This window comes from Alosa pseudoharengus, unplaced genomic scaffold (genome assembly GCF_046254945.1).
Source record: "Alosa pseudoharengus isolate Yale_2024_CS ecotype anadromous, Long Island Sound unplaced genomic scaffold, YU_APseudo_1.1 YU_APseudo_1.1_scf_19, whole genome shotgun sequence".
Lineage (NCBI taxonomy): Eukaryota > Metazoa > Chordata > Actinopteri > Clupeiformes > Clupeidae > Alosa > Alosa pseudoharengus.
In genome coordinates this window covers 21,715,615-21,742,762 of record NW_027468657.1, presented here as the reverse complement: position 1 = coordinate 21,742,762, position 27,148 = coordinate 21,715,615, and the positions used below count along the sequence as shown (strand labels likewise).

At 40.8% G+C, this 27,148-nt stretch overlaps 1 long non-coding RNA gene and 1 other non-coding gene across 3 annotated transcripts; both read right to left on the bottom strand.

The window, feature by feature from the left end:
• Positions 1 to 4,141: 4,141 nt before the first annotated feature.
• On the bottom strand, positions 4,142 to 26,969 carry LOC143132460 (uncharacterized). Of its 2 annotated transcripts, XR_012988301.1 has the most exons (5): positions 26,204 to 26,969; positions 26,033 to 26,080; positions 25,650 to 25,937; positions 25,321 to 25,561; positions 4,142 to 4,486 (listed from the first exon to the last, which is right to left on the bottom strand). It is a non-coding gene; the product is annotated as an uncharacterized LOC143132460 (long non-coding RNA). The 2 variants fall into 2 exon arrangements; XR_012988300.1 differs by lacking the exon at positions 4,142 to 4,486 and having other exon boundaries at positions 24,273 to 25,561.
• trnaf-gaa (transfer RNA phenylalanine (anticodon GAA)) lies at positions 5,241 to 5,313 on the bottom strand. Its single transcript has one exon. It is a non-coding gene; the product is annotated as a tRNA-Phe (tRNA).
• Positions 26,970 to 27,148: the final 179 nt, after the last annotated feature.

Sequence of the window (27,148 nt, the reverse complement as noted above, 5' to 3'; positions counted from 1 at the left end):
TTTTTCCAAGGTGGGCACAAATTGATCACTGTTGCGGGAACTTAAATAGTTTAAGATAGGCCATTAATAGACACTGGGGTTACAACAACTGAATTCAAACATATCTAGTGCCAAAAATGCTTACACTTGACAAAGCATTCTAATATGAAAATGTAGATGTTTAGGATAACCTATTGTTGTAAAATGGTGCCCCGTGAGTAGGGATGAAGAGAGAAAGCGGGAGGGGGTATGTGTGTTTAGAACTGAGATGCATAGTGAAGTTGAGACTAGAGTGAGTCATATTCAAAACAATCTAGCAGGTTAGCAGCTCATTAGCCTATCTTAGTCTACGGCAACATATAGTTTATGAAGTTGTGCGTCTATGAACAAAGTAGGTTCACTGCAGATATGTAAATTATGTAGCACTTACGTTTTGAGTTTAACGTTAACAGGGTGCGATTTGTGTAAAAACCAGAGGGGGGGATGATTTTGAATAAGTTTGTAACCCCCCCATTTTATTTTATTTTTTAAATTAACGAACGATTCATAGCCTAGTAATGTCATGGCTAATAATAGCCTATATTCATTTTGCCACCTTTGTAACATTTACCTTTATCTTAGTTTTAGTTTACCGTGATGTATGACTTTAAACAGCGAGTGTGCTTGGTATGATGATCAACTCCTCTAATGCAGGGTAGGACTAAGTTTTGACAAGCATACAAATTCACCTTGTTCTTGCCCCATCTGAAATGACTCCTCTACTTTTGCTGCCTCCATCCTTTCTGTATTTGTTATGTAAAAAAATGTTGTATATGATGGCACTGAAGTCTTGAGTTAGTGAATTGGCTAACAGTGTTAGTTGGTAACCAAATAGCACACATTGCACTACACGCTGCGTACTGTAGGCTACGTGCATTCTCTCTCCTGCTGATTTGCGTTCAGTAGCCAAGTGCGTAATATTGCAAAAGTTGAAAAAGTGTTTATTGTAGCCTGCAGAAAATAAATAGCATACTATCATACTGTCAGTTAATTGGCTACAGTGCAGTGAAGTTTGGAGAGTAAAGTTATAGGGCAACTTGAAGTTTTATGAAAATAATTTACGAACCAGAACATAAAGACCATGGAGCTTCTATATTTCTTGCAGCTGTTAAAACACCCGCTAGATAGTTTAAATACCCACCAACATTCGTTTTTGCAGTACAGATTATTTCTGAAAGTTATTTGTCTACTAGGCATAGCCTACTGGCTGATTTATCAAACGAGTGCTTTCTCGTTCGTCCTCCGCAAACTACAGGTGTTTCGGTAGAGAGCCATTGAATAAGCGATGCCAAGCAATTTCTGTAACACTTTTTGTGACATTCAGCTATCTTCTCATTTAATGTAAGTTCCTTCAGACAATAGGCCTACGTTCTATACGTGGAGTTGTCCTCCATCTCAGTTGCATCAGTTTTCTAATTTTGAAGGTTCTAAAATATGACGATATGCTTCACTGAATCCTTCTCGTTTTCTTTCATTTGTCCAGCTAACTTTTCCATTGAAACTAGCCATTTATGATGGATTACACAGTCGACATTCTGAAATGTCCTGCACGATCAAGGCTAAATTAAGTTATCACGCAGCCACTGTGTCAGCAGCATGAGTGCTGACGGTGACGGTGGGTTTCTGATGTCAGATTATTATGTAGGCTAGCCTACTAGACTGTTCTCACGTTGCAGCGCTTTACTTATATAAAGTAGCATTAATCAATATGAGGGGCAGAGGGGGATAAATGTTGTCCCCCCCGGCGATGAAAATAATTAAGCAGAGGGGAGGATATCAAGACCAGAGGGGGGGAAATCCTACCCATCCCCCCCTACAAATTGCACCCTGAACGTTAACTAGGGAATGGATTTGATCAAATTCATGTTAGCTGATGTGATGCTTGGTGTAGTTTACAATGCGCATTTCTTCAGATAACTGTCATTACGTGATGCATGTAACATGCTCTAAATAGGCAGTGGTTTATCTAACCTAGTCATGTACTTATCTGTTTTATTTTCAGAACCACACACACGGCCGAATTTGGGGCGGAACTGAGGACTTTTGGAGCTGAATACGATGCAATAAAACTAGAGAAATGTTAAAAACAGACCACGTAGCATTTGTTTAGGGTTGCATAGCAACAGAAGTGACTTTGCTTAATTTGTAATGCAAAAACGATCTACATTGCGGAAGAATTAAGGATACTTTTTCTTCATGACTTGTTTAAATGTCATTGTAATTTATTTGACGCATGTAGTGATGTGCCCAATGAAGCGAGGCTTCGGAGCTTCTGTCGAGCAGAAAGGGGCGTTTACATAAAAATCACGTGACTGATGACAAACGAGGCCAGTAGGAGTTAAGTCATTTAGAGACGTCTGTATGCTTCAGAGACGTCTGTATGTATGAATAGATCCTATATGAATGTCCTTGTTATCGCCATCATGTATGTCTGTAGGTAAAGTATGTTTCTCTGGTAACAACAGATGTACAAGAGCTCTTCTTCAGAGAAAGGTTATCTCAATACCATATGCAGGAATGGATTACTGCACAGGGCTACCGGGCCCAGGCCCAGGGGCCCTGAAGCCCAAGCCTTTGCATGGAATCATTGCCTCAATATCATCAAATCAGGATGTAGACTATGAATCTGATTGAATTTAGTATTGGCCATCCCCAAAATGCACCAGAATACAGGAAATCACATCAAACAAATAAAAAAAATTCTGGGGAGGACCCCCAAACCCCCCTCTCACATATGCGACAATTAGTGGGAGGCCCTTAATACATCTGGGCCCAGGGGCCCGAAAGTTCATAATCCGTCCATGACCATATGTAATTGCCTTCTGGTCTAATTTTGTGGATGATATTGCATGGAAGAAAGTCTGGCTCCTACCTAATCGCTATCTAACAAGGTTAAAGAAGTGTACTTTAAGATTATTCATAGAGTTTACCCGACTAAAGCATATATTGAAAAAAGATTCAAAAAAGATATAGATGTGAATTGCAGCTTCTGTGGAGGATTTTCTGAAACTATGGTACACTTGTTCTGAGAATGCCCCATTGTAAAAGAGTTCTGGCGTGATCTGTGCCTTTTTATAGTGAATAACATTGACAAAAACTTGAATTATTCAGGAAAAATGTGCTATTTGGTCTTGTAGATAATGAACGTAACTCGAACAGCCTATTTTTAAATGATCTACTAATTATTATGGCAAAATTTTATATTTACAAAAATAAATTCCTAGGGAAAACACTGTGCTTTATTGCTTTCAAAAACGAGTTTAAACAATACATGTTCAATTAGATTTTATACGAAACCAAAAAGCTTTTAAAACTATTACTGTTTGTGATCTTTTTAATGTTTTTAATTATACATTTACCCCCTGGCAATAGGTTTTACTATGTGTTTGACACCAAACACATAGTAACACTTTACTTGACGGGTGAGTTCATACACATTCATAGCAGCTGTCATAAACTGCACATAAAGCATTCATGACTGTTTCATGAGACATTACTCAAGATTCATACCAAACCTTTCATGAATGTGGAAGACTGAACGACGAGAACTTGTCAAAACTTCAGTGCATTTCTCTGTTTGGCAGGAATCTCCATTGATGAAAATGACAAGCTTCCCATGCTGCTTCCTATGTTTGAATGTGCGAAAATTTACAAAAATTAAATTGAATCGAAAATCTAAATATTGTAATGATCTGAGCCTAGCTGTTATCACTGTACTCCCATAATGCTGTGCGTGTGTGTGTGTGTAATGTTGATGTTGGTTTTAGTATGAGTAATGGCGTTTACCTTGTCATGTATGTGTTAGCTGGTATAGTCTTTCTTTATGTTGTACCTCATGTGTTTACCCCGTGTATTGTATGTGACTACCCTGTTTGTGTATCGTGCTTGACCTCCCTTGTGTTGCCTGTTTAATGACGTTCGTGAGTTTTGATGCATAACCAATAAAACCATTCTGAGACAACTTTGCAAGATTTTTACAATATTGTTATTTTATGCAGGTAGGGTAGACAGATGACACACATGTTCAGAAAACACTTAATAATGAATTTATGTGCTTTAGCCTAATGCTGATCTGTTAAAAGTATGGCAACAATAGTTTATTAAAGCGTAACTCTAGCCAAAATGCAACCTAGGGTCTTTTTGTGAATGTACCCGAGTCAAACTTTCGTTTAAAAGCATAATTAGGATGGAAGCGGCACTTTTAAGATTGACCGTATTGTCGTTTATCAGGTCAAATGGCCTTTTGAATGGGAGTGCTAGGGCACTACTATGATCGCATCAAAATCGCTATTCTAAGAAGGCTCAATACAACATGAAACTTTGCTCGAAGTATCACCAGGGTCTCTAAACATGAACTTAAGCATTGAGAACATTGTTTGTGTACACAGAGTTTACTAAAAAGAAAGGATTTGAACAACTCACTTTAGGAGTTGGTTTTTCCGGTCACTGCCACCTTGCCAAAACCTTTCTAGTAAAAGAAACACACACAAACACACACACATACAAAAAATCGAGGTATGTATCGAACAGTGAAACGTCAAAAAATTTGATGCAAACTGAATCAAGACTTTGGTGTATCGTTACAGCCCTAAAATGTAAACTGTAGCCTATTCAGTGCAATCAAAATTCTGCAATATCTCCAGTGAGTCACGTCAGGTGTAGAAATAGAGGTTGCATTAGAGTTTTTCATTTTCTGTCATTTTGATGGACAGGGTTGTAAAAATTCGGTCATTAGCTATTTTTGCTTGGCTGACACTGGCATATCTCGTGAGTAGTTATTATCATGAACAAACTGTCAAAAATAAGCCCGGCCCCCTGAAACGTCATAAATCACGTGATAACCACGCCTCATTTTTATGCAAATTAGCCATGTGGTTGTCGCCACGTGTTGTTTGTTATTGTTATTGTTTTGTGAGTCATGTGACAGTCATGTGACTGGTGTCAAACCCCTGGGCAGCCATATTGGGTGTAAAGTCATGTGACAGTCATGTGTCTGGTGTCAAACAATGCCACGCCCCCCCCCCTTGGCATCCATATTGGATGTGGTGTCATGTGACAGTCATGTGACTGATGTCAAACCCCTGGGCGGCAATATTGGCCGCCAAACCCACATGTGTGTTTTGTGGATAATGGGGGATCAGATAAACTTTCTAAGAGTTGTATATGTTTAGTGGTAAATGGGGCTAAATACAAAAAAAAAAAAAAAAAAAAGAGAATGGAGTAGCCAGAACCCAGATTCGAACCAGGGGTCTTTAGATCTTCAATCTAACGCTCTCCCAACTGAGCTATTTCAGCTGCTGGGCTTCAATGGTATGCAATGTAATGTAACCCTTATGAGTGAATTCATGGTGGTCATAGGTCACCGGAATGTAGGTCTATGTAGGGTATGAGGAAAACTACACACGTGAGTTTTTCACCATAGCAGAGTGTGTACATCGAAACCCTCCTGTTTACAGGTTGAAAGACTATGATGGAGACATGTTAGAAGGGACCTTTTATGAATAGGAGTTGCAGAAAATCCTCATAAACAGGGATAAGGCCTTCAAAGTGGAAAAGATTTTGGAAAGCAAAAGAGTGGGTAGGACGCGTATGGTATTGGTAAAATGGTTAGGTTGGCCATCAAAATTTAACTCGTAGGTCCCCGCAAAAGATGTGGTTGATGCTTAAAAAATGTCTTTTAAATCACAACACAACATACGTATCCTTATTCACACCGGCGACATCATGGAGGACGAAGGGTTTTATGTGACTTTACCAAGCAATGCGTGCCGCGATATTTATCCCGACAATAGAATATCCAGCTACAGAACTAAACTGGCAAAAACACTAACACTAAGGGGGGCTTGGGAGGTCGCGTTAATTGAGTTCATGTACCCCAAAACATGGGTTCCATTTCACAAAAAACATTCAAAATTCACAATTACCGATACAACTACTAACATCCTTATTGTTGGTGAACTTCGTGAAGCTTTCTACAATAGCATTGCTGATATCATAGCAGAAATCAATAGTATCGGGTCTCATATACAGTTTACCTATGATGAACTACTTCACAAAGTCCGTGTGACATCATCCGAAAGTGATGTTTCGCTAACATTCCGAGGGAAGCTAGCCAGGATTCTAGGTTTTGAAGATATCATTCCATTCGCGGTACCCCCCGGAAGCGTCGGTAGATACGCCCCCCACATTGCTGATTTGTATGGCAGGGAATATACATTGTTTGTCTATACAGACATTATAGACCACCAAGTTGTAGGTGACTATTATGTACCACTCCTGCGATGTGTAGAAATAACGGGGGAGACCAAAAATATAGTCACAATCGGCTACGACAAACCACACTACGCACGTGTGTCTAAATCACACATTGACGACATTACCATAGAGGTGAAAAGTGATCAGAACCACAACGTGTCATTCAAGTACGGCAAAGTGATTACAAAACTCCATTTCAGACCAGTAAAACAACTTCCAAGAATTTAAAAATGAAAGAATTTAATCCCTACGCGGACCCACATCGTTATGTTACATATTATCAAAACCAGGCGGGTGGACATATTGACGGGTTCGCTGGGGGCCCTGTCATGTATGGAGGATTCGGCTTGGGATCGCTCCTAAAAGGTCTGTACAGAATGGCTATGCCTCTATTGCGTAGAGGTATTGGAATCGATAAACCGCATTTAAAAGCGGCAGCTAAAAATATCGTCAGTGATGTGGTGAGCAACGTCATGCAAGCCCACAACAGTCAAGAGGGGTCGGGAGTGTTAGTAATGCAACGTAGACACATGAAATGACCGCCAGGTGTGAGAAGAGGAAGATACACAAAGAAAAAAAATGTAAAGGCTAAGAAAAGATCAGTGTCGAAAAGGAAGGCGCAGAGTAAACAACGGGGGAGTAGACCTGCTAAAAAGAGGCGTAAATCCATATTCTAACCATGGCTCTGATACACGGCATGTCGGCGGAGTGTGTCAAATCTGAGTTGGATCTTTTTACAGTGCCTATGACTCAAACGGCTATAGAGAAAAACACCTATGTTGAGATACCTCCCATATCAGCTCTGTCAGACACAGGCCCCCTGGAGTTTTTCGTCGTGGTAAATGGTCAAGACTATATTGATTTGAATAATTCGCCATTGTATACAAGATTAAAAATCACCTTACCCAACGGAGCGGACCTACCAGCGGGGGCGCCTGTGGGTTTGATAAACTACCCTGGCGGCTCAATCTTCTCTCAGGTCGACATAACGCTGGGGGATCGGCTCATATCACAGAGCTCAAACACCTATCCATACCGCTGTATTATAGATTGTCTATTGAATTATGACCGTGAGGCCCTGGAGACCATTTTCTCTGCGGGGCTGTTTTACAAAGATACAGCAGGCCATATGGATGTCGGGGATCCTGGAGGGGCCAACGAAGGTCTCACAAAGAGAGCTGCATTTTCTGAAACGAGTAATGTTGTAGAATTGTTAGCTCCAATCCACAGTGACATATTTTTTCAAGAAAAATTGATGTTAAACGGAATTGATATCAAAATAAGACTAACTAGAGCGAAGGATGAATTCTGTTTAATGCGCAGCGATGCTGTAGCATACAAAATCAACATTCTTTCAGCAACTTTAATAAAGTTAGGCAATATCCGTTTGGAAGTTCGGTTCAGTCAACTGTTGCCAAATACAATAAATTTGATTGTGTATGCCGTATTTGACAGTATAATCGAGGTGTCTAATCGAAGACAGATTTTGATGGACTACTACTGAAAGATCATGAATACTGTTGAATTATCGACTATTATGGATAATATATCCAAAAATGCACATTTTCTAGGGGTATTGGCTTGTGATCAACTACCTAAAACACCCGTGTATCATTTACCAGCCTCTGTGATAATTAATACACATAATTCAGACCAACCTGGTGAACACTGGCTAGCTACGTACATAACTGAAGAAGGTGATGTGTGTTTCTTCGACAGCTTCGGGAACCGTCCAGACAGTGATATATTTCCTCCAAGCATATACACATTTCTGAAAAACATGGGTAAACGTCTGCTATATTCAAACCAGCAGGTGCAAGACTTTGCGTCTATCACATGCGGTCAACATTGTGTTTTCTTTCTGTATCATATGTTGAGAGGGTTATGCTATGAAGATGTGATACTTAAATATTCCGAAAATTTAAATAGAAATGATAATATGGTTTCATTAATTGTGAAAAAATTACAAGGTTGTAAATGCATGTGTAATATATTCACATGCGTGCAGCATGCACAGATCAATGATAAGTATCTAAAAAAGTGTTGAAATGGCTTCATATTAAATAAACATGTCAAATGATATTTCAGAGTTGTGTGTTTTTATTGAAAAACAAAAGGATAGAAATACACACATTATAAGTCATACATGTATCAAAAGTCATACAACATTATAAAACATTATAAACATAAGAAAAACAAAGCAGAAAAATGACAATTTACAAAATATTACAACATCTGTGAACATTAGGGTTGGGCACCGAAACACGGTTCTAATATGGCACCGGTGCCGACACAAACGGTAGTAACTGCATCGAATCACAACGTGGATTTCGGTGCCTCATTTCGGTGCTTAAATAGCGTTTTTTTTTTTTAATACGAGGCATAACTGCATGTCATGCGCCATCTCTAATGTCTTGCTCTGATTGCAACACATCCAGATACAGTTAGCTAACATAAACACTGGATGTATAAACCAGAGGGGTGCACCACATGAGTGGACAGTGTTTGACAGCTTCCGTGAGACCAAATAGCTTACTTTAAAGCGATATCGCGAGCTCCTGTCAAATTCTAGCAGTGGGCCTAACTACACACAAGCAAAAGGCTATGAAACAACATCAACAGTAGGCTAGCCTAGCCTATACGTTACACAATATCCTTGCTAATGCGCTAACTGACATTTATTTGAAATGTTATCAGCAAAGTTGTAAGGTGAAAACTTTATTTCACGATGTGTTAAACAACATAATGGCATGATATTAATCTTTCATGTGCATGAGGTATACATATAGCATCACAATGAATATGAAGATCATGTTAAAAGTTAGCTGGCAAAAACAAATATGTAGGTTACATACCTGATGTCACTGAGCTGTCAAAGAGGCTACGAAACCATCTCCGTACGTTATCGCTAATAACTCAGCTGACTGGTGTTAGCGCATAGCCATAGTTGCTGTTAAAATGCCTACTTGGCTAGCGCTGGGAATCTTAACACTTCAACACCGACATGAAGCCTAACATGTTCAAAACTACTGCGTGTTATGAGTCAAGACATACAATTTCTTGAAGCATTTGGGAACACACTGAATTAACTAGAAAGTAGAGTCCCTTAGATTAGCTTGCTTGCAAATGCCGTTGGCAAACCGCCTACACTGGGTAAACTTGAAAGCTTGCCATTGTGTGTGCATGCATGGCAAGCTGTTTTAACATTTAAATGTATTATTCATAGTAGCAATGAGATATTGATAGTAAATTGAATATAACAGTTCAATTTCATGTTCAAATTTGTCTCATCAATAAAAAAAGCAATTCATGCTTTAGACCATTTTAATTTAAAACATTTTAAAAACAAAGTACCGGTTCAGGCACCGTTTCGGCACCGGCACCGTTTTAAAGGTATCGATTTAGCACCGGTATCGGATAAAACCCAAACGATACCCAACCCTAGTGAACATTAGACATAAGCAATGCATAGTAATCATTACAAGATTTCTAAAATTTAAGCCATGCTGATGCATCTAATTGAGGTGTTGAAAAACCAGGGGATTCTGATACCGCTCTGACTGGTGTATGAGTAGGTGTACTATTTCTTTTCAGTGCTGTGATTGAATCTTTAACTAGCCTATTTGGTATTGTAGAAAGAGGGATGTTTAGCATCGCAATAGCCCTCAGAAATTCATGCCATCCTTGAGGTCGCCTGCGATGGCTCACAGCCTGGGACCCGGTGATACTTTTTACCAGATCAAACACATGCGTACCTGGAATGGTTGTGCCATTAAAAACAAAAGACCCAGAATCGTCCCACGATGCTATGCCTTGAGAGTTGTACATTTTTGCTAATATATACTCCGCATTCCTTTTGCTTCTCGGGGGTACATTTTTTAAAACCTCAGAGGCTACCTGATTGTTCTCAAAAGTGGGGGGTGTAGTCTGTACTGCTAAACTCTGTGACACATCATCGGATGATGACTGCAGTGGTAAACTCAGTGTCAGTGTGTTCGTCTCAAGGTCCCCCTGTTTAACCAGGGCCAAATATCTCTGTAATAATGACGTATAATGTTGGGCCTTCTCATGAGGGGTCAGATGTGTTTTACTCAAAACATTTTTCATAGCTACTTCCAACTCATTTTCAACAGACTGGCGCAGTGGGGTAGTTGCAACATCATTTTTTAAACGGTCCAATTGTCTTTGCGGTACCAGATACATTTTCTCAGCGTACTCCATTACTTCTAACTCTGTCTTGATGTAAACAGACTGGTTATGAACGGCAGAGCAACACTCAAGAGGGGCAGGAGAAATCCACCTTTCTGGTTAATAGTGCGTCTCTTTGTGCGTAGGCCAATTTTCTTGTCAGCCAATAACTTTATCAAAATCTTATTTTTACGTAGTTTTTTATATTGTACGGCTGTTAAGGATATAGTACCGCGAAGAATATTCAGTGTCACCTCGCAGAGAGCTAAGATTAACTCATCTGACGCAGAATGTAAAATGATACGTCTCTGGGCCGGTTTAGCTTTAAGTAAACGTCTCAAAAGAGGCAAATTTCTACCTATTCTCTCAGACATATCGGTGTCTCAGTTTGTTTTCTTTGGCACGTAGACAGCCTGATGTTCCAAAAGCAAATCTGTTCTGAGGCGATACAAATCCGGGGTTTTTGGTTTATAGTCAATCAACAAATATCCGTAGGGTTTCTCAGTGGCATTTTTAAAAGATTCAAGAAATAATTTTGTGTTACCGGGGTACATCTGTCTCGTTAATACACTGATTTGGTTGTTATCTCTAGGGTTTTTGAAAACAATTAGATAATTAGTGTTCAAACTGATTGTTCTGCTAGATTTCCCCTGAAAGAACAGATTCTGAACCATGTAAATGGCACTAAGATTACGATGATGTACTGTATTTTTCTGTATTGTTGCTGGCATCTTTCATTACATCATCAATAATTAGCAGGTTAGTTTTTGATATGGGTAATAACTCATCATCATCTAGAGCGTTAGGTATTCCTTGAATAAATTTGACATCTCTCAGCTTTAACAATTCGTCATAAAGTGGCTGCCAACAATCATAAATATACACTATATTTTCAATTGCATCACTAATAAGGCTGTCGATATTGGCTATCAACTGTTTTACAAAAACTTAGGGATGCACGATATATCGGCGGCCGATATATTATTGGCCGATAAGTGAAAAAATTAAAATATTATTATCGGTCCGATAACAGAATTATGGCCGATAATTTGCGCCGATATTTTTTAAAGTCCTAATTTAGGCCTACGTAAGGTCCGTCTGGCTACACTGAGCTACTTGAGCTTGGTTGGCTATACTTTTTCCTCAATATAATGTCAGCGGTGTGAATGTATTTCACCACTCTAACAAAATCTGTGGATATGCGTTCATTTGGGAATCTGTGCATCTCAAAATCCTCTCGTGAATTATCCGCCATTTAACCTTACCAGAGCGGAGCTCAGCCCTATCTAGTCGTCTTGTGCTGATGTGTTTGCACTTTACCGTGCTGGTCGGGGAAACAAATAAACAAACTCGTTAGTGGGACGAGTACATAAGTAGGCCTAGTTGTGTTTTAGTATTATATTTGCATTACTTTAGCTTGGGTTTTGTATTATTACCTAGAAATATGCTAACCATTCCTGCTTCAGTTCCAGACAGGTCATCATAATAAGTTATTAAAACCTTCGGGGCTAACCCCTTTCATTTCTGCTGCAGCAGGTTGTGCGCAACAGAGTAGACGGACATAAGATACAGTCTGAGGAGTTGCAGCTTTATTCAGTTACCCGCAGTTGAAACTAAACCTAAGTTTCCCTCACAAACTCTGATTTGGTCGCTATACTGTAGCTTATTCCCAGCTGAGCCGTTTATGAGTGTTTAGTCCTAAATGAAAACGATTCATACTCTCTAGCCACCAGAGCCGGACAGTAACGGAGTACATTTACTTGAGTACAGTACTTGAGTACAATTTTGTGGGATCTGTACTTTACTCGAGTATCATTTTTGGGGAGTACTCATGACTTTACTCAAGTACATTTGAGAGGCAAATATTGTACTCTTTACTCCACTACATTTCTATCCATAACCGTGAGTACCCGTTACTACTTTTGAAAAAAAAAAAGGAAAAAAGGAAAAAATCTCGGAAACCCTGAATTTGTTGTTGCCCTCTAAAACGTGATTGGATTGTGCATGCACCACTGATTGGGACAGCCTATCAGCAATCACCTTCAGCTTTCCGCCAAAGTCAACTCCATGGTCAGATTTAGATAAGAGACGAAAGCATGGACGAAACAATGCTTCACTAAAGGGAAGAGGAGAGATAGACTTCTCTGCTCAGTCTTTCTGCCTCTCCACCCTCTCCATGTTTGAGTACTGACTGCCCACTACTGTTTTACTACTGTTTTACTTCTGTTTTACTAATGTCCACAGCCTAATGTTTTTACTACTGTTTTACTGCAACACTTTTTTACTGTGTTTCATGCTATATTAGCACACATGACTAATGACTTCTGCTACAATACTGAATACTGAATGGCTGTAACCCTATTACTTCAACCTGTTCTTGCACTGACATAGTTTTTTATATTACCTTGTCTACATTATACTTTACTCTCCTATTTGTCCATATTATTTATGCTGGTCTCTAGACCTTATTCTTGCACTGTTGGACTACTGTTGGAATACTTTTTGCACTTTCACCACAACACTCACTCTCTTGAGCACCTTACCATGCACACATACCTACAGAACTACTGTTGGACTACTTTTTGCACCTTCACTATGACACTCTATCTCTTGAGCACCTCACCATGCACACAGAACTACAGGCCAGTCCCGGCCCTGTCACTGCAAGCGTCTCATGCTTGATCACCCTCAAACACACTGTGGATTTGTTTATTTAATTTATATAGTATATTTAGTATTTAGTTTTGTTATTTTTCTTATCTCCTACTGTCTCTATTGTACAGTAGAGTTTGGTTATATGTTTATACTTATACTTATATTTACCATTTCTGCTGTACAGTAAGTGCATGTTGTGTGTGATGTCTGTATGCTACCGAGACCCTTTGAATTTCCCCTAGGGATCAATAAAGTATCTATCTATCTATTAATGGATGAAGATGCAGCAGGTCCATCCCGGGAATGTGCCAACCCGTGGCCCCACCTCGCCAGACTATTTCAATTTGCTGAACAAGTTAATGATAGTTTTCACTTCAAGTGTTTCAATTACAAAATAGTATTTTGTATTTGAAATATGTATTTTAAATACATGTACAGTGGGTCCCTGTTAAGTTTGGACGGGTTCCTTCAGGAATCACGATCCCCATTTTCTCGGCAGAAATGGCACAAACTGCAGTTGACACAAACAACCACAAGGTGTCACTTTGGTGCCACTACTATTTTTGATGCGACTTGACTTACTGCTTCCATGATGCAGTTTCCAAGTCAGTAGAACAATCAGAGAAAGCTGAGCCATTACCAAACATATATGATAATACAATAGCGTGAGTTTATATATCTTATACCCTATTTGTCACGGTTACTTATAGATTTGATAGTGTAACGATAAGCGCATAAGAGCATAAGAGACTTTCAGCGGGGGCACGGAAACTTAAATTGATCACGGTAGTTTAAGCTTACACTTGACAAAACATTCTAATATGAAAATGTAGATGCAATTGTTGTAAGATGGTGCAGCTCCTTTAAGAAAGCACCGTGCAAAAAAGTAGACGTGCTGTTGAGACTGGAGTCATATTCAAAATGCAAAAAATAACACCGCAGATAAAACCAATTATCCTCATTCATTGCAACCGCAGCATGCCTGCTTGCTGACGTTTAAACAAAAAAGATATCAAAGCACCTTTTGCGTTTGAATGTAACATGAAAAAATGTTTAAACAGCTGGACAAATGATTTAGCTAATTGATTATAGCCTGTACACCAGCAATTGTTGAACATTTGGAAAAAGATCGCTCAGCTGTTGCCACAGTCACAGGCAATGTCAGAAACAACATGAGAGCAGTACACACTTCCCCGAATGTGGATGTTACACTGTCATAATCTACCACCAGCATTTTGGCAAGTTGAAAAATAGATGACTTCTGTGAAATCTCTGCTTTAAAGCAAGACCTAAATGAGTGGAGTTGTGTTGGGAATGTCGGTGCAATGTCCATGCTATAATGGTCTGACAAACGTAGGCTACTGCCTTTTCAAGCAGTTCATCATCACCTGCGAGTTGAAGGATCATAGGACGTAAAGACTCAAACACATAACAAGTTTCCCGCATGCTTGCACATCTTTGGGAGAGCTGACTGATTATGATGTCCAGAGTTGCATTAAATACCTGCACTTTGAAGTATCTCTCTGCATCGGTTAAGCGTTCATCTTCCGATAGTTCGTCAAAGTGGCGCTTCACTCTCCGTGCTCTAACATTTTCAAATGTACTCTGAACCCCCATTTATTTGCGAGTGTCTGCGCTGTAGCCTTGGCCTGGTCAAAGGCACGCAGGTAGTCAGAAAGGACCGGTATAGAATTTTTCAGCAATTGCATTGCGGGGGTAGCGACGGGCCCCGGGAGGTCACAGGCCCTGGTGCGACTGCACTTGCTGCACCTATAGTTACGCCACTGCGTGGAGCGCTAATGTGTCTACTGTAAATCATTCATGTGTGAAAGGCATTAGGCTGGAAGCGCTAATGTGTCTAAGCTCATTAGTCTACTTTCAATAGGCCTACTTTACAGCCTGAGAGGGGGAACATAACCTATAGCCTAGGCTACTGTAGAGTAGGCCTACAGTAGGCTAAACAATCTATTGTGAAAGTCTGCAACGAAAGTTTCCTAATGGAAGCGCTAACGTGTCTATTGAGCTCATTAGCCTACTTTCAATAGGCCTACTGTACAGCCTGAGAGGGGGAACATAGCCTACTGTAGAGTAAACAATCAGTTTACTTAGTTACATTTGTTTAGTTAAATCCAGTTTTCTACTCTATCTCCATGATATGCTTAGCCTATAGAAAGACGAAGTCGGGAAAGTGCTTCAGAGAAAACGTATTTATTGAAATAATGAACAGTCTACATTCTACATTCTACAGTCTAAATTTAAAGCACGTTGAATCCCTGGGAAGATCTGCGTGTTGTGCGGAGGAATTCGTTGATCTTATTGATGCAGTCCTTCAGTTCACTCCTCCCCATAGCAGGGAACTTTCGTTGCAGTGTTGAGACCACAAAGTTTTTCACATTCTGCGGCAATGCTCGCTTGCCCTTCGCTCCATCCCAGTTGGTGGTTTTGCTCCAGGCTTTATAGTGTTCCTCTGTGACGATGGACCTGAAGAGCAGGCATCCGTATCTGCCCACTTGGCCGTAGCTCTGTTGGTGAATCTGTCAGTGACTAATGCGAGAAGCGGGTTCTGTGTTATGCATTTTTCCGACACTTGGCTGCAAGCTCCCCTCCCCCACCCCCTTCTTTCACAAGCAGTGCAGCTTTCTGAAGCGGTGCCTTTTGAAGCTAATGTAACAAATACCACCAATATTCTTGTGTGGCAATAAAAGTATCCAGGGTTTGTGCAAGTAGCCTAAATATATAAATAAATTAAGGACATGCAATCCTTAACGTGAAAAAGCTTAACGTAGCTTAATGTCCCAAAACAACAAGTCGTTTTATGCGCTCATTATAAAGAAAGTTTAACGTGTCCCAAAACAGCTGTCAATTAATCACCAAACGTCAAGAGGGTTGAGTCTGAATGACACCGAGTTTTAGACACTGAGTTTTTGAAGTTAAGAAATATTTTCGTAATAAAAATGGTAATTTAACCAATAAAGGCTGAAAACATGTAGCCTACAGTACATGCAACCCAGCAGAAGACTATTATAGGCTATTGGCAAATCATTGAGCATCATTCACACATTGTATTCTGCACAGTTTCTACACGTGGAGCGCTAATGTGTCTAGGCATACTGTAAATCATTCAAAATGTGTGAAAGTCATTTCTGGAAGCGTGTCTACTGTCAGTGACTAATGCGAGAAGCGGGTTCTGTGTGGTAGGCTATGCATTTTTCCGACACTTGGCTGCAAGCTCCCCTCCCCCACCCCCTTCTTTCACAAGCAGTGCAGCTTTCTGAAGCGGTGCCTTTTGAAGCTAATGTAACAAATACCACCAATATTGTTGTGTGGCAATAAAAGTCTATCCAGGGTTTGCGCAAGTAGCCTAGCCTAAATAGGCCTATATAAATATATTAAGGACATACAATCCTTAAAGCTTAACGTAGCCTAGATTAATGTCCCAAAACAAGTCGTTTTATGCGCTCATTATACATGGATTTCTATGAAACGTCACGAAAACATGCTGTGCGCAACCAAGAGGCAGAAAGCACCATAGAACAGCATAGAGCAATGCAAAAGAGCAAAAGAATAAAATGAGTTTTTGTGCTGACAACTGCACCAATTCGAAATCACGATGGTTAGAGAATGTTAAATATGTTCAATATCCCTAATGGAATGCATGTCTTCGCCAAAAATGACAAAATACGATGTTATGTTAATAATGCAAATGAACGGCACACTTTGAAATATAGTCGGAAATGAGATGTTATTATCATTGAGACAACAGGGGTATACAATAAAATCCGATTGTAGCTTACAGCAGCCGACTATTTAGGTTAAGTTTATAACGTTGTGGACGGCCACCAAGCCACAGTCTTGAGTGACCGGATTCGTTTTCCTTTGTCATATGAATGCTGTCATTTTGTTAACATTAGGCTACTGTTTAGGAGATGCTGTAGGCAAAAGCTATATTTCAACCTTGTTAGTGTCAGAACTATTCACAAGGTTTCTGGGCGGAATTTTTAAGCACTGTGGCAGTAGTAATGCAATATTTAGAAAATGTACTCTTGTACTCTTGATACTCAAGTACTTTTAAAAACAAGTACTTCAGTACTTTACTTAAGTAGACATCTGACTGTTGTACTTTTACTTGTACTTGAGTAAAATTTAGCCAGGGGTATCTGTACTTTTACTCAAGTAATAAAGCTGTGTCCGCCTCTGCTAGCCACTCACTTGCAATTTACTGACGTCAGGTTCACTTAAAGGAGCCACACATACTGTAGGGCTAGGCTACTGTTATGTTGACTGCTGTACTATTGAGGACTATTATGAGTTCTGTCCATCATTTGGTGGTAGGTAAAATTACTGCAATAAAATTATGCTTATTAAATGCTTCCCCAAATCACTTTTCACAATTTTTTTTCAAGAGTAATATTATCGGTTATCGTATCGGTATCGGCCACAACAAACCAATAAATATCGGTTATCGTTATCGGCCCTAAAATTCCATATCGGTGCATCTCTACAAAAAATGTCTTGCCAGAATTAGAAGGACCGCTTATCACACAAGAAAACGGATGCTGTAGTCTGAAATCGTATTCAGGGGACTCTTTTAAGCCAGTGTTATATTTATCCATGATAGACATATACTCCTTAGTAGCCGTATGGCCTAGTTGTGTAGTCGGGTAGTAGCACCCTCTTGTTGTAAACAACCCTGAACCTCTTCTCACCAGTTTTGTTTTTTAGAATGAGATGTTTCTTGTTACGCACAATATTATCAGTTCGAGCCCGTATGTATCGTGTGCTATCTCTGTCAGTCACATAATGATCAACAAGGTCAATGAGGGTGTCCAATCTGATCAGTTTTGAATTCTCAGCATTGAGAGTAATACCCTTCGCCTTCATACACGTTTTACCCTGGGCTGTGCGAAAACCATAAGTCTTTGGTCCGGCTGAACAGAAATCTGTGATGTAGTCAACATCATCCAGCTCATTTGTGAGATCCCCTAAATAGGGACCCAACGGCGGTTCCCAATCGCCGTCCTTTGAGACATAAACCACACTCAGTATCACTGTACAAAAGACGCTCACCCAATTTGTCCATAAGCTCGTACAATTTAAGGCGAGCATGAGCGGTGGTGAATGCACCCACAAACACATTTATGTTTGAGGTCTGTACACAACTACCCTCAGCATGACGCCATTGGACTAAGGCCACATCATCAAACACAAATGAAAAGTGTGTGACATCATATTCACAACCAAAAATGTATCTGGCAAAATGCTCAGGGTCTTTCACCATTTCGGTGGTGGGCAAATTCTCTCTCATAGAGAAGCAACCCCAGAGGCTGTTGAGCAACAACTTGTTTATTTGCCTTACGGCTGGGTTCAAACAGATCTAATCAGGATCCAGCCTAATCCCCTCCTTCTCATAATAGTCCTTGATGTAGGCCTCTTTAGCCAAACCAGTCACTGCATGGGCAGGGTATCTGCTAGCTTCCTGCTTGTATTGGAGAAATGTTTTCACATAGTCTGAAAACAATGTGTCAGATCTCTGAGAAAAATGCCAGACCTCATCAACCTTGGTGACAATGTAGCCCTTTTCAATAGCCTTCATCAGCTCAAGACTAACCCAACATCCCGAAATGGAGCGCTCATCATCACTGTGCTCACAGGGGCTGGTCTGATTCTCTTCTACAGCACAAGTCCTGCAGAGGGGGAACATCAATTTACCGTTGCAACGGTATGGCAGCACAAGGTGTAGTAAGCCCCTAGGTGGAGAGACTGTAGCTTTGATCAACCCGTAATAATTTTCAAGCGGCTGAAAATCTCCCACTATGATCTGGGGGTTGTGGATGGGGTACTCACACTTGCTCTGGCATGCCGAGTATAGGGATGTGAAATCAACGTAGTGAATTTTCTCACCCTCACCAGCTTTGCGGTAAAGATTGTAAGCATCTGTTCTTCCACCGTTAAGAGAATCACGAGGATTTAAGCGCTCAGGGTGTACGTATGTGGCCATGAATCTCTTAACATCAGGGTCACTCTGCTTAGCCTGGTTCCACTGACATTCCCACATCACTTCGACCCTAAACCCTTTGGTCTTGGTAAGGTATGACACCTTATCATCAAAATGTCTCCTCACATCTCCGTAAGGGATATTTAACAGGGGGTGTATATGGTCTGGATTGTAGCAGCAATCATGGCCGTGATGAAAACATCTATTAAATTCGAGTGCATGTTTGACACCATTTTTTTCATAATAGCCGTCGAGGTAGTACTGGCCTACTTGCACCTCGCCGCCTTTCAAAGCATGTTGTACAACCATATCTCTACTATCATTCACATATTCCAGCCATTGGATGGAGGAGTTGGAGTACGCCTTATGCTGGTTAACATTGTTGTGTGTGAGTGCTAATGTGTCTGGTCGCAGGAAGCGCGCCTTGTAGACAGCCATGCAGCATGATGCTAATGTAGTCTGAGTGAAGGGGTCTACACCAGTACATCCAATGAACGCCTCGCGGTATTTCATGCACGCGTCCCTCAGTAGCACAACATCGTGAACCCCATAAGATCGTAACTCCTTCTGAAAATCAAATACACCTATGGATGCTTCGTTATACCATGTGTCAAAGTCAACTCTGTCTTTATCGGACATGGTGTCGTACCCATAGTACGCACGGTCTGGATAGGGGCCCCTGTAGTAGTTGTTCACAGATGTGTTACATTTGTGTGGGAAGTACCCTTTATTACCGGTTTTCAGATTTAAGGCTGCAGTTGTCTTAGCCAAACGCATGGGGATAAACGAATAGCTGTCAATGAACCGCTGTTTAAAGATCTCATCATACATGAAAATCAATCGGCATCCTGTCATGATTATTTTGGGTGTAACCCCCAGCTTGGTGAAATGCTCCAGTAAAATGATATTATCAAACCCTGATGCGTTGTGGGCCATCCATGTGTAGCCCTTATATGTAGACCGTCTGAAGTGGCTCAACATCATAAACACACAACTACTACCCTCAGCCTCAAAAGACTCCCCTTTGAAAGTCATGGCGGCAGCAAAATTCGCCTGGTGTTTACCATTTTCAAATCGTGTTTCTAAATCGAAAAAGATATACTTGGGCTCTGTCTCTTCCGGCTTGAATGAAACAGCTATGGTTATCACCAGGTACCAAATCGGCTTTACAGTGAGGACAACGCATGGCTGAGCATCTGTGGGTTTTTTTCTTATTCATGCTAACATGATATCGTCTGTTACACTTTTTGCAGTACTTAGTGACATCACATGGGGCCACCATTTTGCCTATAACCCCAGTGGGCGCAGGTTGTTTGTGTCTGGAATGGCAATAAGCTGATTTGCAGTACCGCATAGAATCACGGCAGTATACTGATGGGCCATTATTTTTGTGGCAATCCACATCGTTGCATACATCACAGCTGTATTTACATGCGTGATCACGTTTACTACTGTAGCCACGGTAGCAAAAGCCACAAAAGTGACCTTCCCCCAGGAATGTATTGGGGCGCAAAATCCGGTGGTAATGATTGTCATGGAGGTACAGATAAACAGTTTTCTTAGGGTTGGGTGTCACCCTAGTCTGATACGTCAGCAACTCATGTAGGGGGGTTCGGTAAAAGACCACAATTTTAACATCGTACATGTCCTCAAACATGGCCACATCAGCAAAGCCTATTTGCTGCTGAGTAGGGATCGACCGATATGGATTTTTTAGTACCGATACCGATTTTTTTCCATCAGCCTAAGCCGATGACCGATACAGGCTGCCGATTTTCTTGAGCCGATACTGCTTTTATTTTGCTCCCTCAATTTACATCATACAAATGACACATAATTACACAAATGATAACAAATGTTATAAGTCTCAATTTAAAAAAGGAACATTGAACTTATGGATGGGTGCACTGAATATGGTTAACTGTGCAAAATGCTTTCATCAACATCTTACAACACAGCCTTGATGACGCATTGCTTGCTGACATACTATAAGACATAATTCAGGTCATCACAAAATGTCCTTTGTCAACACATTTAAATAATTTAAGAAAACAATAAGCCTGAAAATTAGCTATTGAAATAAAGTGCTTGATTTGTAATTTAAGATTGCATGGTTTAAATTTTTGTATGTCTATATTTTTCTAAAAAAAGCTGCCAGATGTCAACCACAGAACATAAATCAGCAGAGGAAAATAACGTGGTGTCAAATGTTTCTGTTCTAAACGGCATCAACGTCAAAAGGTAGCCTATATAAACATATCTCTCAGTTTTAAAATCTCTCCTTCAGGTAGCGCAGCACTCTCATATCGCTGTGATGCGTGTGTCCCACTGAGTGAGACAGACAGACGCACACACAAACTTCTGTTTGGTAGCTGACGAACCACCATTGAACTGGATTGATAATGATAACGTTAGCAAACGGCTCTAAAATACACGCATGACTCATGTACCAGACATACACGGTATGTCTGGTACATGATAAACGTTAACACGAATTAATATTCAACTACATATAACACGTCTCTCATTATTAAAGCTCTGATATCACTGCGATTGCAACTCCACCCGCTCGAAGGGAGAGGGGGAGGGAGACGCACACACCACACGCGTCCAAAACTCAGCCAGGTGGTCGCTGAATAAAACTCCCACAAATACCACGGAACAACGTCGGCATTACTTAATCATATGATTGACCAGTGTTCGTAACAGCTACCGCTACCCCATGCAAACGGATAGCCTACAACTTAGTGCAGCTCCCTAAATACAATGGCAAGCAGTCTTATAGAAGAGGGGCATTCAGGGAGGGAGACACACACACACCACACGCGTCCAACACTCAGCCAGGTGGTCGCTGAATAAAACTCCCACAAATACCACGGAACAACGTTGGCATTAATCATATGATCAGTGTTTGTAACAGCTAGCTACCGCATGCATATGGATAGCCTAGCCTACAACTTAGCTATTTGCAGCTACCTAAATACAATGGCAAGCAGTTTTATAAACGAGGCATTAGCATTAAATAAAGTAGGCTACCTATATCATTCGCATTTTCCACTTGGACCCACAAACTTGCTTCCACCTTCAAAGTGTATGGCAATATTTAAGCTAAGTCAAACAGTTAAAAGATGCTTTGAAAGTTTAAAGTTTACTGTTGTCTTGAAGAGCAGGCTTTCAGCTCTGTTCGTGGGGGAGGGGCAGTCTGCACGTGAATTGCAGAGTCTCCAGCAACACAGAGCTGCCTGTGGACGCCTGTATGTAAATAATGCGGGGAAAAAACTATCGGCGAACGCAGGCGCTTATCGGCCGATGCCGATACATGTAAAAAACGCAAATATCGGCCCGATATATCGGCCGGCCGATATATCGGTCGATCCCTACTGCTGAGGCGTGAACCCCGCATGCTCATGCATGTCAGCCCCCAGCTCCAATAATCTATCGGCTGTGGCATCAGGGTTCAAAAAATGAGCCAGACAAATAGCTAAACAGGCATTGTTTGAGTCATTAACAGGTGTGAACAAACATATTTTTTTCTTCCTGATGACCTCATCATGAGCCAAATCCTTCAGCTTCCTATAACCACCACCGTTTCCACTACGCACTATAGAGACAAAGAGATCCAGACTCTGATCGGCCAAGAGCATCGTGTTACTCTGTAACACCCTCTCAATAGCTTCAATCAACCGGTCCAAAGCATAACCATCTTCATTTGTCAATTTAGCCTGTACATCGGTAGTAAGACTTTCACCCCTTAACACAATGTTGATAACTGCATTTTCCCCACCTAATCTCCTTGAGAAATCCACAATATCATTCAAGGTAGCGTAACAGTGTTCTATATATGAAGCCATGTCAGTATCACACAATCCCGTTGTAACGGCCTACTTAGTTCCATACTGTTGAAACGTGGCCTGGCTATAACTCTGTAATCACCAACGACACCTCCTTCATTCGCTAAGCGTTCTATGGCATCATGGTCTAAATTGTAATCATGGGCCGTGTCATGTCCAACATTGTCGCCGCCACAGGGCTGTACACCAGAACTGCCAGGAATCACATCCACACTCGCCGAGGGTTCGTCTTGTAAAATAGCTGTAGGAGCCCAAATACCTGTTTGCACCCCAGACCCACCAGGTAACACATCCATGCTTACTGTAGGATCCCTGTCATGCACATCACCACCAGTACCTGTTTGCACCCCAGACCCACCAGGTTCCACCACATCTATGCTTACTGTAGGAGCCCTGTCATGCATATGACCACCAGTGCCTGTTTGCACCCCAGAACCTCCAGCTAACACATCCATGCTTACTGAGGACTCACCTCGTGCGCTAACTGAACAGGGTGGTACATATGTATCGTTAGCTGCATGCATGTTAGGATTGTCAATGTTAATAGAGTCATGAATTGGTCTCTGACTAGTGATCGGGTTCAGCGAGGTCTCATCAACTGGTGTATCTGATGGGAGTGGCCCATGTGTAACATTATTTGTCTGAAAGTAAGGATGGTCAATGTTAATAGAGTCATGAATTGGTCTCTGACTAATGGATGGCTGTGGGGTGTTTGAATCTATGCATCTCCTGCGATATGTTTCCAAATTCTGTTTAATGCGCTTGATAATAGGATTGTCCCGGTCAATGTTTTGTACGAATCTAGCAACTTGGCTTTCAAGCTGAGCAACCATTGTTTGCTATGAAGGTATATTGGGTGCAAAAGTGGCGAGCACATTTAACTGCAGATTTTGCATGTGCACACTAAAGTCGTGAATGTGTAACAGTAAAGTTGTAGTTGTACATATTTTTTTATATCTTGTTAACACAAAATAGGGGCTACGGGTTCACAAATCCTTTTTACAGGTACACAAATCCTATCCTGTGAGTCACAAATTTCAAGAGTCATGCACTCGACACTTTTGCTCCACACATGACATAACACATGAGCAATGGTAGTCTGAGCGCGATCCTGGATCCAGATCCGGCAGCCTTGTTTTCTCGATCGATTCGCTCGACGTGCACACATACAAATCTTTTTGCTCCTATTATATCACCTAGCCAGGAGCAAAAGTCACTCGTCACTCGTAGAAGCAGATTCGAGCACTTGTATCAATTGACTTGTAGTCGTGCAAGAAAATCAAAGCGATCTGTAGAATTTTATTAATGAGAAATTATTTCACAGATGCACAACTTCGGATGCATTAGTTCACATTTGGGTTTACAAATGCACGAATGTTGTGCATGTTCTCAGATTATGAAACACGGATGTGCAAATGTGTTTCGCACCAACTGCGCTGCAACGTTTGGAGCAAAAGTGTCGAGTGCATGACTCTTGAAATTTGTGACTCACAGGATAGGATTTGTGTACCTGTAAAAAGGATTTGTGAACCCGTAGCCCCTATTTTGTGTTAACAAGATATAAAAAAATATGTACAACTACAACTTTACTGTTACACATTCACGACTTTAGTGTGCACATGCAAAATCTGCAGTTAAATGTGCTCGCCACTTTTGCACCCAATATACCTTCATAGTTTGCAGAGTGTTAACACAGTCGGGGTAGCCAACTCTTGTACGTTTATCAGGCGGCTCATTGTCGTCACCCCCGCTGTTTGATTCATAATTTCTAGTGCGTTTATGTGGTGGGGGCATTGCTACTCTGTGATTACTCAGCAAATTATTCAAGACTTTTTAAAACTAAATTACGCATATATAGCCTACCACGCGTGCACAATCATAACTAGTAGAAAAATAATTAAAAAATAAAAACAGAAATAGAAAAAAAGAAAACTATAGACTACAAATCAAAACAAATAAGGCCTTAGACAATCTATCATAATAGGGTTTTAACAAGTCTAGATCAACATAAAAGGGTCATCCCTGCTCTGTATACCATCCATAACAACCGCGAAATTCTTCGCATGATTTTTCGTAGCGACGTGATTATCTCTGCAGACCTCATGCAGAATTTTCATAGCACCAACAACCAGATCTAACGCATTGCCACATGGATCTACTATCCCGGTAGCACTACGAGTCATGCGTGTATTTAAATGCTCACCACATTTTGGCTTAGCTTCATTTAGCATCAACACAACAGTATCCAAGGCTGATTCTGCATCTGTGTACTTATAGTGACCTGAGTTTACATCACGCACTGCATTACTTACTGAGGGCCCAGCCACCCCCAAGTCATCAACAACCGTTAAAACTGACCTTTTATGAACTTCACAGGATTCGTTGGCTACCACAGCGTTTAGTATATCCCTGTCAGATATGTCATACAAATCTGTTCCATTAATATCCCATGCTTCAAGTTGTGTATCAGTCCATAAATCCGTGCGGTTAATATCCTCTGATTGAGTCTTGACAATAGGTTGATAGTCCTTTGAATAAGTAACCCCGTTGTTGATAGATGCGTCTCCAAGGCCTATCGCGTCATCCGTTGTAGTCAGGTCTGTAGATGATTGCAAAACACATTACTATGTCGCGCTTAGCACATGTTTTATTTGATCATAAACAGATATTGGTGAATTTCAACTTACCAATCGTTTCTTGAACGCCCACATTTAGCCGCTTAGCAGACCCCACAGTTTCGGTTAGATCTTCTTCAACAACGCAATGATGACGCTTCTCAGCTGCTTTGTGATAGATACGGACGTCGGATGATACCCCCGCTGTAGCGTCTGTAGACTCCGTGGGGGTACTCGTCGTGACCTCCACTTCAGCTACCCCAATCGGTATATCCAATTCGTGTTCGCCAAACAGCATGGACTCTGTTGTGTCGGAGTCTCTGATGACCTGATTATCATCAGATAGAACCGTTGCTGAGGCTACGAAATAGAATGGATATTGAATGTGTAAATATAAAAAGAACCACTTTTAGATTCAGACACATATCAAGCAGAAAACTCCGGGGAAACCATACCTTCAGAAGCACGATCACTCTCTGCCCCGTTAAGTATATCACCATGCACTGAAATGTAGAAACAATCAGAATACAAAGTTAACAAATAGCCTACTAATAAAAAGAAAAGGAAACAAGCATAAACAAATACAAATCTCTACACTAGATAATATTTAGCTTGGGGGTACTTACAAAGTAGGCTTAGATTTCTGGGTCTATCATCAGATGCTATAGGACCACCAAATGTATTCAATGAACCACCAAGGATTGACAAACTGTTAAAAACAAAAACAAAAAAGTGTTAATGTCAATTAAAGTATTTCATGTATGTTATAGACAACCATTGACAGTATGGGTAAATAGATCTTAATGCTTATACATACTCACATGTACTGAGGTCCATGCTGCACAGCTATCTTCTGACAACAGTCAAGTCAATGATGATAACTGATGAATTCCTGGCAGACTGTTCTGACAGGGCTTTTAAACCTTAGGGGCTGACCATTCAAAATGTAGGCTGGTAATATGTCATTACATTAGTTTGTAGGTTTGGTCCCCGGCCTTCAATTGGTCAACAGAACATTGACCACGACCCTCATCACCCCGCCTACTGTATGCCATAGGCCTTATTACAAATGCAGATCCAGACAGTCGCCACCCCCCTGCCAATACGTTTTTAATTGTTTGATCCTTTGTCCAATACACTAACTACTTACATCCCGATATGCATAGTAGTTAGCAACATCAGACAGCAAGTCTCCGGCTCCAACCATCACCCGTTTAATTGTTTGATCCTAAGCCCCATACACTAACTACTTACATCCCCATATGCAGAGTAGTTAGCAACATCAGGGCAGACACGTGGCTACCTAGCACACCCAAAACACATTATTATAATGACCCTATGTGCATGCATACAGTCGTCACTAGCCATATACAGTTCTCACAGAGACATTTGTGTATGTAATCAGTTAAACAGTACGACTGCGTCTAGCCAGCTATATGATGTGTACATGAAAGGGTCTTCAAACAATAAACTCAGAGACATGTCCGGACCCAACACCTCCTCTACAAAGTGTGGGGGGATCATAGACCCCAATACATACATAATTAACCATTGTGATTGTAATCAGTTAA